General features: G+C 40.5%; 1 protein-coding gene across 5 annotated transcripts in view; it reads left to right on the top strand.

Moving 5' to 3' along the window:
* Window positions 1-14,525, top strand: part of COL8A1 (collagen type VIII alpha 1 chain) — an 83,689-nt gene that overhangs the window by 60,206 nt on the left and 8,958 nt on the right. The window contains exon 4 of one of the 5 annotated variants that reach the window (XR_009743479.1): window positions 2,064-2,169. The exons of the other annotated variants lie outside the window; for them this stretch is intronic. The gene's annotated coding sequence lies outside the window, so the exon portion shown is untranslated. Of the gene's footprint in view, window positions 1-2,063; window positions 2,170-14,525 lie in introns of those variants that run through there. 5 annotated transcript variants of the gene reach the window in all.

The following is a 14,525-nucleotide window of genomic DNA, read 5'->3' as shown; positions in this document are numbered from 1 at the left end:
AAATATTTGACCTTCAGATGCACTGCTATACCATTTGACATTCAGTGAGCTTGATTTTATAAATATACTTGCTAACAATCTGGTTTTTATCCTGGTTACAAATAAGGATGCATAAACATTTAATTTTCTTTTGGTTATTGCCACAAATTAGTTATGGTGACTGTATCTGGAAATAGAAAAATTACACAAGATATATTTTAAATGTCAAGCCCATTTTGTCTACTGAGGGCTGCAGTAGGGAACCTAATAAAACTCCAAACAAAGCTTACAAAGCTACGATTGCTTGTAAGAGCTGACTACCCCTGAACTGCCAGTGCAGTGTTTGTGTTAAGCCTACATGGATACCAGTGTGTGGCTTTTGTGCTAAGGAGAAAATGTCTTAAATTATTGCTATAGAAATAGTACCTGTTCCTGAGGATTAACAGTATTTCCTTTATACAACCATGAAATTTCCAGCCCTTCAGAGTCTTATTATAATCACCAACTTCACCTCCTTTTTCATTAGCACTACCTAGTCATTAAGCCGTAACAGGTGATACCTAAAGTAGGGCACAGCCTGAGAAGCTGAACCAGAAGGCGGGTGCTACTGATGGTGGTGGGAATCCTTCCCCCAGCCCCCAAGCAGCAAAGGGCTAATCCACAGGGACTGGGGCAGCCCTTGGGACAGCAGACCCCTGGCTGGCTTGTTCTGCCATCCTGGGAGAGGGTGGAGGTGGAAGAATTGCAACTGAATGGGTGAAGGCAGCAGCATCCCTTCCCAACCCAGCTGGAGCACTGGAATCAGCCTGCAGCAGAAGACCAGTGCATGCAAAAGACATGGTCTCCCCACGCAGTTCACTCAGATCATGCCCTGTTTTGCTTTATTTTTTTTCTTCCTTCAGCAAACATGGCTGATTACAGCATGACAAGGATTTATGTGATTAAAACTGAAAATAAAATAAACAATTACTCCAGACCTTATTATCCCCTTTTCTCTTTTTAATGGACTAATCTGCACCAGGCTAGTGCAATTTTAGGTCAGTGCTTCTTTTCCCTCTTCACCTTCTTCTCCCCAAGACTTTTACAGTCTCACTAATGCTAGTATTGGAAAGCTGGCAGTAAGGAAGGTTCCTGCACTGTTTCTCAGGAGACAGACCAGCTATAAAGAATCAGTTATTTCTGCTCAGAGGTATTATCCCAATTTTGCACAGGCGCAATGCCATCAATACAAAGGAAGATTTTTCTAAATTACACTACTCAAACATGAGTATCAGGACCTAAAACTTTATTCCTCTCTCTCCTTCCAATAAGACACATTCCTTGTTATAGTTTTCAGGTTTGATTTGCTTTAAGTGAAGCACACCTTTTTTTTTCTTTTTTTTTTAGGAATTAAGCATTTCTGGAAAAGACTCTAAAAAAGGTTGCTCTGGTGGTTTTAAAACTGGAGTGAAATAGGTACCTTACAGAAGCGAGCTAATTTCAGGTGGCTCCCCAAAATACTGATCTAATCCAGGATGAACAATAATGTCAAGACATAGAAATGTGTTCCTTTAATTGTAAAGTACTATTCAATTTCCTTATGGCATCATAGACTGCAAACGCAAATGCTCTTGAAAACTTTGTAATTAATGGCATAGAGAGGATGCTTGTGTCGGGGTTAGAATAGAGTTAATGAATTGCATTTACTCAGACCAAGAAATCAATTTAGAAGAAGCAATAATACGTAGAATTTAAGTAATGCAGTGAGCATGTAAGAAAAACGGGATAGCACCTACAGTTTCATATTTACTGCAACTACAGTTCTAATTTGCATGGATGAAGTAGAATAACTGAGGTGAATAATTGCTTTAGACACTATGATATATACAAAAGCAAAGCCAGAAAAAGAAGAGTAGGCAAAATATGGCACCTAGTACACACACACACACACAAAAGCAGTGCCAGTCCTGGGGTCTCCAAAGACAAATCCATCTGGTTTTGCTGAAGCAAAAAATGTGGGGTGGATATCCTGTTTTCTTTTTGGTTCGTGTTTCCACTATATTGTTTGTCTTGAGCACTCATCTTCTTGACAAACATATTTTCAGGAAACTATTCTTTTGGGCCTCATAGTCCTGAAGAGAATGTGGATAAATGTGTCTGCTCATCAAGACTGACTCATGGGCTCTGTGGCTTTATTTAGAGGTTAGAGAGACCTGTAAACAGTCAACTGCAGGGACTGGAGACTATGAGGAACAATGTAGTACATAGAAGTTTACTGCCACCAAAAGTTTCTACTCACTGTAAATTAGTGGGTTACACATTCATGAGCATAAGAGATAAGAGAAGACGGATGACTTAGTATAGCCTCATTAAAATACTCAGCATACTTCTTACAGCATTACTCAGAACTAAGGAGCTTCAGACCCATTTTGCAAATTAGGAACTGGAGGAGCTCAGCAAAGACTGACAATACCTACACAGCAATCTCAGAAGAATCTGCAATGTGTTGCAGAGGTGTCAAAGATTTAACTTTAAACCAGGTAGCATGGGGACCACTAGCCAGTGAGACTGCACCATCTTGATGCTCCCCTTGGCAGGTTGGCCTGCCAAGTTATTTCTGTTCCTGCACTGTAGACCCCATCTGAAGTCCTGAACTCGAGAGGCGTGCTAAACGAAATGTTTGAGCTGAGGGACCTCAAGATACTACATGAAACTCTACTTCCTATTGGTTTGCTACTCTTCATTGCTACTTTCCTTCTCCAATACCAACTGTAATGCTCAAGGTGGAAGAAACTTATGAGCAGGGGTTAGAACAAACCAAAAAGTAGGAGCTGGGGAGTGATAGCAAGTAATATATACATATGCGAACAGGGATCAGGGCTGGTGGATCAGGCCTGTTGTCCATAGGAATGGAAATAAGTGGTGCTGTAAGTAACTTGCTCAAGGTCATAGAGGTAGTTTTGAACATTACACACATGCTTAAAACTCTCTAGCTCTATTAAAACCTGAGCCTGCTGCCTGAGTACTGGTGTCCAGACATATCAGATCAGGACTCTGAACCAGAATTCTGCCATGCCCTAAAATAGTCTTGAGATGTGAGTAAGCAGGCAGGATTCAAGTCCAACATAGGAGTTTTTCTCAGAGCCAGGGCCAATCCGTTATTTAACTCAGCAATACCAGACAGTTTATAATGTGCCTTTGGTCTTTTTCAGAGATGCTAGCATGTCTATTCTTAGGAATTCATTGGGAAAAAGTCAGAAATTCCTTAGTTCTCTAGGGGCAGCATGTCCTTGGAGGAGGCAGGAACAGTATTTCGGAACTACCATTTTCTAATGCCCTCCCTGCCAGCACTATAGGAAAGAAAGTATATGTTATGAGAATAGTAAACATTCAATAGGCGCCTGTTTCACCACTGTGATTCAGAGCTTCAGCCCTAGATTTAGAGATAGCAACTGCTGGGAGTCTGTGTTATATTTACAGTAAAAACTGTTGGCTTTTCTGGATCTGGACACTGCCACCTCAGCTCATTTCTAATATGCATGCTTTGGCAGCACACAGCTGAGCAAGGCCGGAGATGTGCATTTTAAAATGTGTTAACCTTCAAACTGTGTTTTTCTTGAGAATCATCTATAATTACAAGAAAAAAAAAGGTGGGACCACTGCATTTCTCTGCAAAACAATTCAATTTAGGACTATTTTAGTCAGTGAGGCGTCATCACCTACAGTGAACTCGACTGAACAACGAGTAAGCTTAGTGTCTTTGTATGAGTTTAAAATATTTGGAAGCCCTGGGTCCTCACATGCTTTTTTTTTTTTTTGCACCAATTTTCTGTGGTTGGACAAAGATCAAACATAATAATGTGTGCAGCCAGCACACTATGTATGTGATCACTTTGGTTAAATTATAAAAAAGGCTAACATCTAACTTGTCCATGTCATGTTATTTGGCAAAACTAATGATATAATTAAATGGGCTCAAATATAAAAAACATACGTATCTGCTTACATTTATGCCTTTTTTTTTCCATTTACAAAATAATGCTTTTGTTAGAGAATAAAATTCAATGAGCTTCATATGTACTGGTGGAGTTCTACAACTCAGTTATTTCTTAATCACAATGGCAAGAGAAACTCCAGAGCACAAATAATCTAGAAGATTTATAGACCTGACTGCAGTGCTGACACTTGGCTTACAGAGCTCCCTAGCAGGCCAAAGAGAAGTAGTCTTTTCTGCAGGTATGAAGTGGGTTGGCTGATAGTATCAGCTAAGCCATGGTGAAGGATATCAACAGAACATTTACAGCCCTACTTCCAGCTAAACTAAAAAATCTTTGAAGTATGATACGTTGATTTCATGATTGTTTAAAGCAAACTCCTGCAGGAAATGGGATCCACATGTATGTTTCCTTGGGAGTTCCTTGTGAAACAATAGTCAAGTCTGAACATATATATCTTTCATTTAATAGATAGGCTTACTTTACAGGTTCCTCCCATATCCTCCTACTGCCTCTGTACATCAACAGAAACATCCAAAGTTTGCTTTCATTTAATTAAATGGGAACTTTGTCACCAGTCAAAAAAAAAAAAAAATCAGATATATGAAATAGTGTCTGTTCTCATGACATTTCCAGCCCAATTTCCAGGAAGAATTTGGGTTAGCTTTGAATAGATTAAAAGAATGATAAGAAAAACATTTCCTTAAAAAAAAAAAAAATTAAAGGAAAGCAGCACTCCCACTTATCCTGCAACTCTTCCATCTTTGGAAATTTTCCTTTTAGCTCAGAGGGGCTAGGCAGGTAAAGCTGTTCATCTGTGACATCCCATTAAACATCATCAGTAGCAAGATGCGATGCAGTAAAGTGGATTCAATAACAATCACTGCTGTCCACTTCAAACCAGATACATTTAACCACTGTGATAATTTCCATAGCAGAAGAATATCAAAATCAATAAATTGAGGATGTGGAAAAGTTAGAACTCAGTGATATTGGTTATTCTGCTTATAAATAGGAATTACCTCCACTATGGTCAAAATGCTACAATAACTGAGAACAGAATCTGGGCCAGTAGTGAATACCTGTTTACTTAGCTACACAACTGTAAGCCAGGGGTTGGGTATTTTTTAAGCTAATACAAACCAGAGTGATTCTAATTTTACTGTCTGAAAATGGGAATTTCATAGTTCTAAATTGACATTTGTTCCTTGCCAGAATATTTTACACTGGCACTTACTGTTGGAAAGACCAGTTTTTATACTGCCAAGAATTAAATAAAATGCAGCCAAATTCTTTGGTTCTTAATTGAGCAAAATTCTTATTGTAGTTTTACTTGATTAAGAAAAACAGGCCATAGTCTACTGCATGGGTAACTGTCTGGCTATATATAGGTTGAGATCCATTTAAAAATATTTAACAACTAGAAAACTTTATACAGATTACAGTTCTCATTAAAAGTTAATAGGGTTATCTATATATGTCACATTGCCTGTCTGCACAAATGACCGGTTCCCTGACTGTTGAATTTCACAAGCTTCCAATGTTGCTAATTGTCACATGGAAGTAATTAATTGAGTCACTTGGGAAAAAAATCTGTTCCAGATCATGTAGGGTTTTTCTTTATAATTATGGAGGCCTGAGTTACTGATCTCTCGGAAATATTCACCAGTGTAATTGATGCACAGGAACTGATGGGACAGAAGTTTTTCAAAGTTGCAGTCACTAGTGCACATGGTTTTCCATCATGTCTGTTCAGATTTCTGCATTTTATCTGAGTCACAGATCCTCCCAAGGAGAATTACAAGATTTCACAGTCAGGAAGATTCATAAAATACTACACTTCTGCAGTCATTTTTAGCCTGAGCCAGCCAAGAGGAAACTATCCAGGAAAACTCTTCAACAATGTTGTGTTAATAATTTTGCATTTCCAAATGAAAAATACGTAGGCTTGTCTTCTCTTCTGTAACAGCTAGCTTTACATTATGAAATGTCATGCCGGTGTTGTCTGGTCACAATATACTGATGACTGGCAGGTGGAGGAAAACATATCTCTCCTCTTCCTCTGAATGATCTGTCATGGCTTAGTCCTCTGAAGACAAGTTCATTCCAGGTGTCACATTTAATCAAGATGAGGACTTTGTTCCAAACCAAAACCATAATGGCATGTAATCATAATTACAATATCAAAAAAGTAATTAATTTTCAACTGCCCACTGTAAAGAAACTCTGCATCATTTGGGGAATAAGAAAGGATAAAAAAAGGAATAGCTGTAATTTATAAAGAGAAGAGAGATAAAATAAGAAGGTGATCAGGAAGAGGAGAAGCGTGGGTAGAATTTAACAGCAGTTCTCAAAGGTGATTTATGAGATTTGTACACACATTAGGAGACAATCCAATCTAGAGCCTAAATAGGGAGAAGAAACAAACTGCCAAAAAATGAAACCTACTGAGTTGGGGTGTTGGTTTGTTTGTTGGTTTTGGTGGGGTTTTTTTTCGTTTTTTTTTTTTTTTTTCATTTCTTAGTGATTTTGAATACTGCTGCTACCTTTTAGGTTGAAAAGAAGAAAAGAGAAGGGTGATAATTTCTTTCTGCAGATACCATTTGAAACTAATTCATCCAAATATGCATTTAAAAGCACTGGCATTGTCATGTGGCACTGGTTTGTACATTTTGTCCCCTATGTCTTGAAAGAGATGAAAGCTCTTGGTAAGTTTGCCTTACTTCCCTTCTCTGAAATGTTACTTTCAAAAACTTGTAATGAAAATAGTACCTAATGAGAGAACAAACATGGATGCCATACAATCCCATGGATTATAAAAGCTCTTAGATTCTTGTCCAATACAGTCACTACTGATTTAGTATTAAAGCTGAAATCAGTGAAGATACTATTACACCTCAATTCCCAGCAGAGAGCTGCTCAATCTCTGCTATCTCACTTAATTCCTTAACGTATTCCCTTCCATTCATAACCTAGCTTTCCTCCAGGCACTTCTTCCTTCACCTGCTGTGAAGCTGCTGTGCTTTGGAGTCCCATCAGCCAGTGGTGTAAAACCTTTGCATGACCACAAGCTACTCAGATGCAGTAATGCCAGCAAAGCTGACTTGGCAGTTTTTAGTTTCTTTATTTTAATTCTTACTGATTATTTCAGTTGTGTACATATGCTCACATGTGCATGGCTCACATGGGCAGGGCTTACTATCCCAGCAGCACACTGCTCAGAGTTGATCCAGTTTAGTAGCTGGGTAGCAACATGTTTTGTCAGTCTGCTACTGCTGCCATAGTCCTTCATTCTGGCTGCAGTACTGATGAAACGCAAGTACCAGCTCCCACTGCAGACATTTTATAACAGTTAGACAGGAGAGCTGAGCACTGACCAGCTTTATAGCTTGTATATTTGCTAGTCTTACAGTTACCAGTGATCATGAGTCCAAATGGTGGCACCAAATATTTCGTATTGTTTCTTTTGAAGTAGACTTGAGATACCTAAGTGAGTGAGTGGTAGTATTTGCTTTTCAGTACTTGGCTTTGCTTTCCTTTGGCATCAATTGGGTTATTCCATGGTGACAGATATGGCCATTTCAGGTCCTTTAAACCATAGCACATTGGATTGCACATAGGAAATTAATTCTGCCTCATGGCATCTTTGTACGTAAATGACTTTGGAGTTAAAATGACTTTCATAGATCCAGGATAAGGGGGGCGGGAGGGGGAAGTCTTGTGTGTGTGTTTCAGAAGTATTCTTTACTGTACTTTTGAGAGTCATGGCAAACATTTACTCTAAGTTTTCACCAAATCAAACTTACAAGGAGTATTTCACAACTCAGGTTGAAAGTTGTCTTGGTGGCATCATGCTGTTTCTACACTTGCAGAGCGGGAAGAGAGTGGTTAACTATGTGGGCCTGTACATGACACTTGTTACTTTGTACATTGTTACTTGTTAACAGCGATTTCAATCTTCATCTCTCTGCTCATTCAGTAGCCACCTGGTTATGTGTTGAAGTAGACCTCAGTAAGAAGCATTTCTTACCTGCTGCACAAGAGGAAAAGGCAGAAGGCTGTTACGGGCAGATCTGTCTGGCATTACACAGGATTCTATGTGTGCAGTTCAACCAGGATGGCAATGTAGAGGAGTACAGTAGAGGTTCTGGTGGTGATTGCGCCCCAGGGACAGATTATGAAGAGATGTACATTGGCAGATTCACTGTCAAGCATCTAGCAACTTCCAACTTCATGTCTTCCCACAGGTGTGACCCAGAGAACAAAGGGCCTTCTATAAAAATTAAAAGCCCAGTTTTGAAACCATTTCAGCCAAATGAGTGCTCACTTGTGGTTACTGTCATCTTAGTCTTTATCAAGAAAAGCAGCATAAAAAATATAATTTACCCATTGAGGAAATATGATCATGAGATAATACCTGCTTGATTTTTTTTGATGGAATAGTGTCAGGTCGTGACTAAGATCCTAACAAATATAATGATATCTGCAATATTTTATAATAGGAAGGTAATTGTTCCTAAAAACATCCTCCTGATTTCTCTCTAGGTGGAGTAGTCTAGCATGTTTAACCTTCTAAGGCAAAATCATTTCTTCCACTCTTTGTGCAAAGGTAGGAGAAGTATGCAAAGGGCAGGAAACTTTTTAATGACAAATAACCTTCTGATAAAAATTGTCTGAGACACATGAGGTTTTTTTCAAGAAAAATATTTTACAGGCTTTTGTTATTGCTTTCATATCTCCCTTGGACTGGGACTTTGGGTTCCAAAGACCTGCAATATTAGAACACAGCAAATAAAAGTAAGGGAGAAAGACACTGCTTTCTCTCGACAGGCTCATCAAAGCACAGTGAACAGAAATATTGTAAGTGGTAACAATCCATCGCTGAAATAGAGCCTCCACAGCCTTTTGCTTTTGTAAAAAAAAAAAAAAAAAGTCATGAAGCAGCATGAGGGTGCGAGCCAAGAGAACACATTTTGTACACCATCAAAGTAAGAAAAGGAACAGAAATGCTATGCTGTGCCAGTTTCAGGAGCAGGCAGTCAAGCAAATTCTATGGCAAGAAAGCAATACGTAAGGTCACAGGATTGCAACAGGAGTGACAGAGAACAATAAATTGTTTCAAATTAAGATCAGGCAGGCCAAGTACTTCAAAGTCCCACACAGATTTCTTGCCTTATAGCTCAAGAACTCCCAGGACTGTTAAAGTAAACACTGTCCAGGTTGCAAAGGCTAGAGTATGATCACTGCAAAGTGACCCATGAAATAGAGCTTCTCTATAAGCAAAAGACTTCAACCAAAGAACTTGTGCACCCAGAACTGGACTCTCTATCTTAATAAAGCTTAGTGATCTTGATGCCTTGGTAGGGGTCGTGTTAGACCCCCATCTAGATCACTTTAAAGCACTTAAATTTAACCAATATGTGTGCTGTGCCAAAAAGAGGAGCGAATAGGAAGGGAAATACAGTTCTAAACCTCAGAGAAGTCCCTGCTTCATCACTGATGATACAGAGGCTAAAGCCTACCCTTTTCCAAAGAGCCAGCCTCCTGCCTGCCTCAGGCACCCAAAAGGTGCCAGGAACCCTCACCTCCCAGAATGCCCCCACTGCAGAGCACAGGCTGGACCTTGGTGGTAAGAGAGACAGACACCTGCCTTTCCCAAAGCTGCAGCTGGGCTCTACCCAGAACACAGTGCGGCTTTTTTACTCCCAGAATGAAGACACAGCTGTGGCATGGCAGGACACTGTACCACAGCAGGGTGGACCACAAGCTGTGCAAGGCAAGTCAGGCCTCAGGTGGCATCAACAACTGAAACAGCACTTGTTACAGCCTCAGGATCAAGAGAAGAACAACATCAGTTTCTGGCCACTTTTCCCACATTTCCTCAGGTTTGGCACCAAGCATAGCATAGCTAGGCTGAAAAGTCAAGCCTGTACAATTATTACATGTGCAGACCCCTGTACTGCTTTTCATAATGTTTAATCTAATAAAAAGACAGATTATGGTCATCCCTGTAGCATCTGTAACAGTCATTGTCACTACCAAGAGCACTTTTATAATTAGGATTTTCCTTTCTATTGCCACTTCTTGGGAAGCATTTGAGAAAAATATGCACTCTAGCACCTATTTGTGTCTTTTAGATGTTAATGAATAGGATTTTTGCAAAAACAGCTTAGATGCTTTCCTAAAGGTATTGAGATCTACTAATTCACACAATGCTTCCCCTCTAAGCAGTCTTCCCAGACACATGAAAGAAAATCCTACAGCAGGCTGTATTAGAATAAAGTATATATAGCCTGAGTTGATCTTTTGTCTCTCTTTAGGACTCAGCACACATTCACAAGGAATACAATTTATTTTTTCTGAATGCATTTGATTTTATTAATTGCCATTGAAAGAGACAGTCTGCTACCCTCACTTTTGTCTACTCCATGCATCTGGTAAGATGGAGCATTTCACTAATGAACAAACTTAACTGTGCAGATTATTCACTTGTCATTTAGAGCCAGTTGCTAGCGTGTGGCTTGTTCACAAAGCTGTAGCTGGCTGAAACAAGAGGTAGCAAAATGGAAACTTTTTACACTTCTACCAGTGATTATAATTCACAGCAGCACTGCTAGAGACACTGCTTTGGATTAAAATAGCAAAATGCTGTGCTACGCTTTGCAAACCATTGTACCATAATAACATGCAAACAATTGTACCATGAAAATTTGGGAGGCTTCTACTGCACGCAGCCAGCACAACCTATCTCAGGGCAGAGTGAGGCCAAGAGCAATGAATGACAGCCGAGAACAGAGGTTTCCAAAGAAAGCCTGTCGTTCCCTGTTCACGCTGTTTTGCAACCAGCAGTCACCACAGTTCATTATCAACACCCTGAGGTTAAGCCTACAGGATCAAGCACTTCAGTCTGAAGCGCATCTCCGGTTGTTTGTCTTCACATTTATTCTGGGGTAGAGGACTGGCAGTAGATATGAAGCATTTCCATCAAAACAATCTCAACACTAACAATGCCCCTGGGAAACGGTTGGCTATAAAAGCACTTCCATAAAAACCAGCTTCATTGCCAGTGGGTTACTTGTGCACAGAAAAACCATTACATCTGATAAGGTAAATTCCTTGGACAGTGTCAGTGCCTGTGCCCCCTGGATTGCTCCTTCTGCAGTGCCTGGTAGCACCACCACTTCAGAGAGGGAGCCCTCAGGTCAGTTCCCATGTTGAGCAAATAGTCTGTGCTTGGACACACTGACTGTCAGTCCCAGGCTCTGCGCCAGAAAGGTGCTTACATCCCGATAAGCATAAGCGGGGAGTCAGCTCTATGCTTTGATCACTTTGTGTGTTCCACATTATCAGGCCCAGGTTTACGTTCCTCATGCAGCCGGCTGCTGAACAGGGAGCTAGTGGCAGTCACCTAAGTGTCTCCATCAAAGCTGCCTGCGACCAAGACTGTAGGCAAACTGCCCAGAAGCAAGCATTAGGCAGAGGATTCAAACACATGCCGTATTGCAGAGAACAGGAAAATGTATTCAAAGGCAGGTATTTGCTAAATCCTACCTATAATTAATTCTAATCCCGTAATTAAAGTCGCATGCTTTTCTGCAAACATTCCTCCATGCTGGTCCTTCCTCCTCACCCTGAGGTCAGATACCGACTCATGCTAACAAGTACATGCCACCACGCAAGACAGTTGCATCCCCAGGGACTATGGTTACCCGGCCAGCGATGCCCAGCTTGCTGATCCTTGTCATGGCTCCCTGCAGTCTGACTGCAAGTAGCTTTCAGGCATTTTCCAGCTAACAGCTTCTGGGCCAGATCCTCAAAGTCATGCAAGAGACTAACTCCCCTGGGCATCAATTATTAGTGCCAGGCATCTGAATACCATCGTAAATTGTGAGCTTCATGCTTCTGTCAAGTTGGTAGAGCCCTGTGCCTGGGAGTTAGGGGTTGCGGAAATGCCAATCTAATAATGCCCAGATTTGCAGAGAGAGATGGAGATGCCTACGCAGGCCCATGTAGGTAGACTCTCAGCAGACTGGGCATGGGGAGAAGACAACATAATTAGGTCTGAGGGCCTAATTTCTCCCTGTCGTCATAGCTTCTTCCAGTTCCAGGATACATGTTTCACATATATGTACACATAAATACCTGCAAACAGACAACTCTTCTCATATATATGTAGATACAGACACACATGCAAATATACACTGTTCAGAAGTAAGAAACAGGGGAAGTCCAAGGGTGTCATTTTCATACAGAGAGCTGAGTGACCATCCAGACTGAGCACACATACAAATGTATTCACAAAGAGACCAGAGCACAGGCAGTTGCTTTGTCTTGGAAACGAATTTACAAAGGGATAAACAGAGATCCCCCCAGGCATTTCAAGAAAATAACATACAATTATCACTGAAGCCAAGGGCAGTTTACAGATTATTATCAGTTTTTAAGATTAAGGCATTTATTTAGATGTTTTCACGCTTCTCTAAGAAAGCAACTGTGGGCACCACTTTGAATTAAAAAAAAAAAAAAAAAAGAAATATGCATCCACCACATGTTGAATATTCCCCATTAGTAGCGGGTTTATACATGCATGCGTTTTAAAATGTTGTTATGACAGTCCTTGTTATGACTCTTCAACTCAGTAAATACCACATGATAATCAGACACAGTTGTGAGACCTTGAGCAAAGATTCAATTTATTTTTAACATCCTAAACAATAGCTGTTTCTTGGTAATCTAGACTGAACTCAGGCACTCAACACTTTGCTTCCTTGAAAAGGACAGTGAGAAAAGGGAAGGGGGAGACTGGGGAATAATTAACCTGATCTTTCTGGGAGAATTTCACAAGAGGCAAGAAGGCAGGACTACATTTACCATAAATCCTCCTTCCCTCCTTACTGAGTGCCCAGGCCCTTACAGACCATTTAGTGAGGTAAACTCTTCACCTACTCCAGAAACAGGTGTCGCCTTCAATGAAGCTATAGGCACCATTAAAAGTAAAATGGTGTGGGACCCCAAATCTGGTTGGGCTGAAGTCAGTCACAGAGCAACCACCTCCTGCCAATGACATAGCTGAGCCCCTACACAGAGGATGCGTTCTCCCTTGCCATCCTCCTGCTCTTTAGTGCTGAAAATAAGATTAAATCAGCATAGCTAGTCTTAATATGCATTATGAAACCAGTTAGCTCTCAGGAAAGTTGTGCCAAGCTGCATTTGGTTGCCTTCACTCCCTGTTTTTATACGGAGTATGACTGAACGTTCAAAAAGAAACCCCCCAAACTGAGTTTAACTGCAATTTCAAAAACATCTGTCCAAATGACATAGAATCTTCCTTGACACAGAAAAGCAGAAGAGTGCTTTACATACAAGTGGTAATGTATGTATTAAGTGGCACCCTAAGCTCTGAGCAAATACAAAACTATTTGGCAAGCAGAAGGTTATTGGGTTTTCCTGCCCTTGAAAATACAAGTTCTAACTAAAATTCAGTCTCCATGCAGTACAGGGTATTCTCAGATTCCTTCAGAAAGTACTCGCTGACTGACAAGTTAGTCCTTAACAGAGTTTAACGATCCAGAGATTGATTTTAGCTGAGATTAAGTTTTGAAATAGGGTCTTTGAAAACTGAACAATGTGCAGGAAGATTACTGCTCAAGTCACCTACGCATCACAGCACTGCCACTGGGAACAGCAACCAACATCTGCTTGGCATTTCACATCTAAAGACATCCCCACTTAACATCACCCCAACTATTCATTGGTGTTGACTGACTACAGGAACTAAGGCTTTGACAGCTGCTGTTCGCATCTTGTGCTGAAATTTCTTAGAAGAAAGGTAGCTGGCTAACAGAATTAGTTTACAAATGCCAAAAAATAAATTACATGCTCAGTGATTCATCTAATGCTTTTCAGGTCGTGGGGCCCTAACAAAAATACATATGAAGTGGGTGAGTGCACATGCTTGCACATACAACCCAGTGGTTCAATGGAACCATATTGTACAAACCAGGAACAGTACAGGTTACTTGTACCAAAGTAATGCTAAAACTGAAAACGGAAAAAAACAGTTTTCACTTTATGAAGACTTTGTAGGTTTCTCTTACAAGCCCTTCTTGACTCCTCATGAGCTGAGACACACCTCTGCCTGTGAGCTGGGGTACAAGTCAGGGAACACCCCAAGGAGGACTACTGTGCATCTAACCCACCAGCTCTCTGCAACACAGCACTGTTACTCCTTAAGCACAGTAACATGTTATTTGCCATTTCCATTGCGTTATGGTATCCCTGCATATGACCAAGACAGACTTTAGTGGGGTTTATAATGTTCCTGTGGGATTGGGCCCCTCCCTCCCCAAGAACAGAGCCCCCTGTGGATACACTGTTGTAGATACTTGTTAATATGATCAGTTATCAAGGTTACTCCAAAAGTAACCGTGCTCCTAACCACTTTTGATCTCTAGTAAAAACAAATCCTAGAGAATTTAGATTCTTAGCATCAATATGTTTAGTAGCCCTTTATGGGCACAGAATCTCCTTCAAAGGAGGAGGCTTTGTGCATTTTGCAGTAGTCATTTTCCA

The sequence above is a fragment of the Pezoporus flaviventris genome, unplaced genomic scaffold (genome assembly GCF_033815535.1).
Source record: "Pezoporus flaviventris isolate CSIRO_AGI_PZ_B2104156 unplaced genomic scaffold, CSIRO_AGI_Pfla_v1 ptg000015l, whole genome shotgun sequence".
Lineage (NCBI taxonomy): Eukaryota > Metazoa > Chordata > Aves > Psittaciformes > Psittacidae > Pezoporus > Pezoporus flaviventris.
This window is presented reverse-complemented; position numbering and strand designations above follow the sequence as displayed.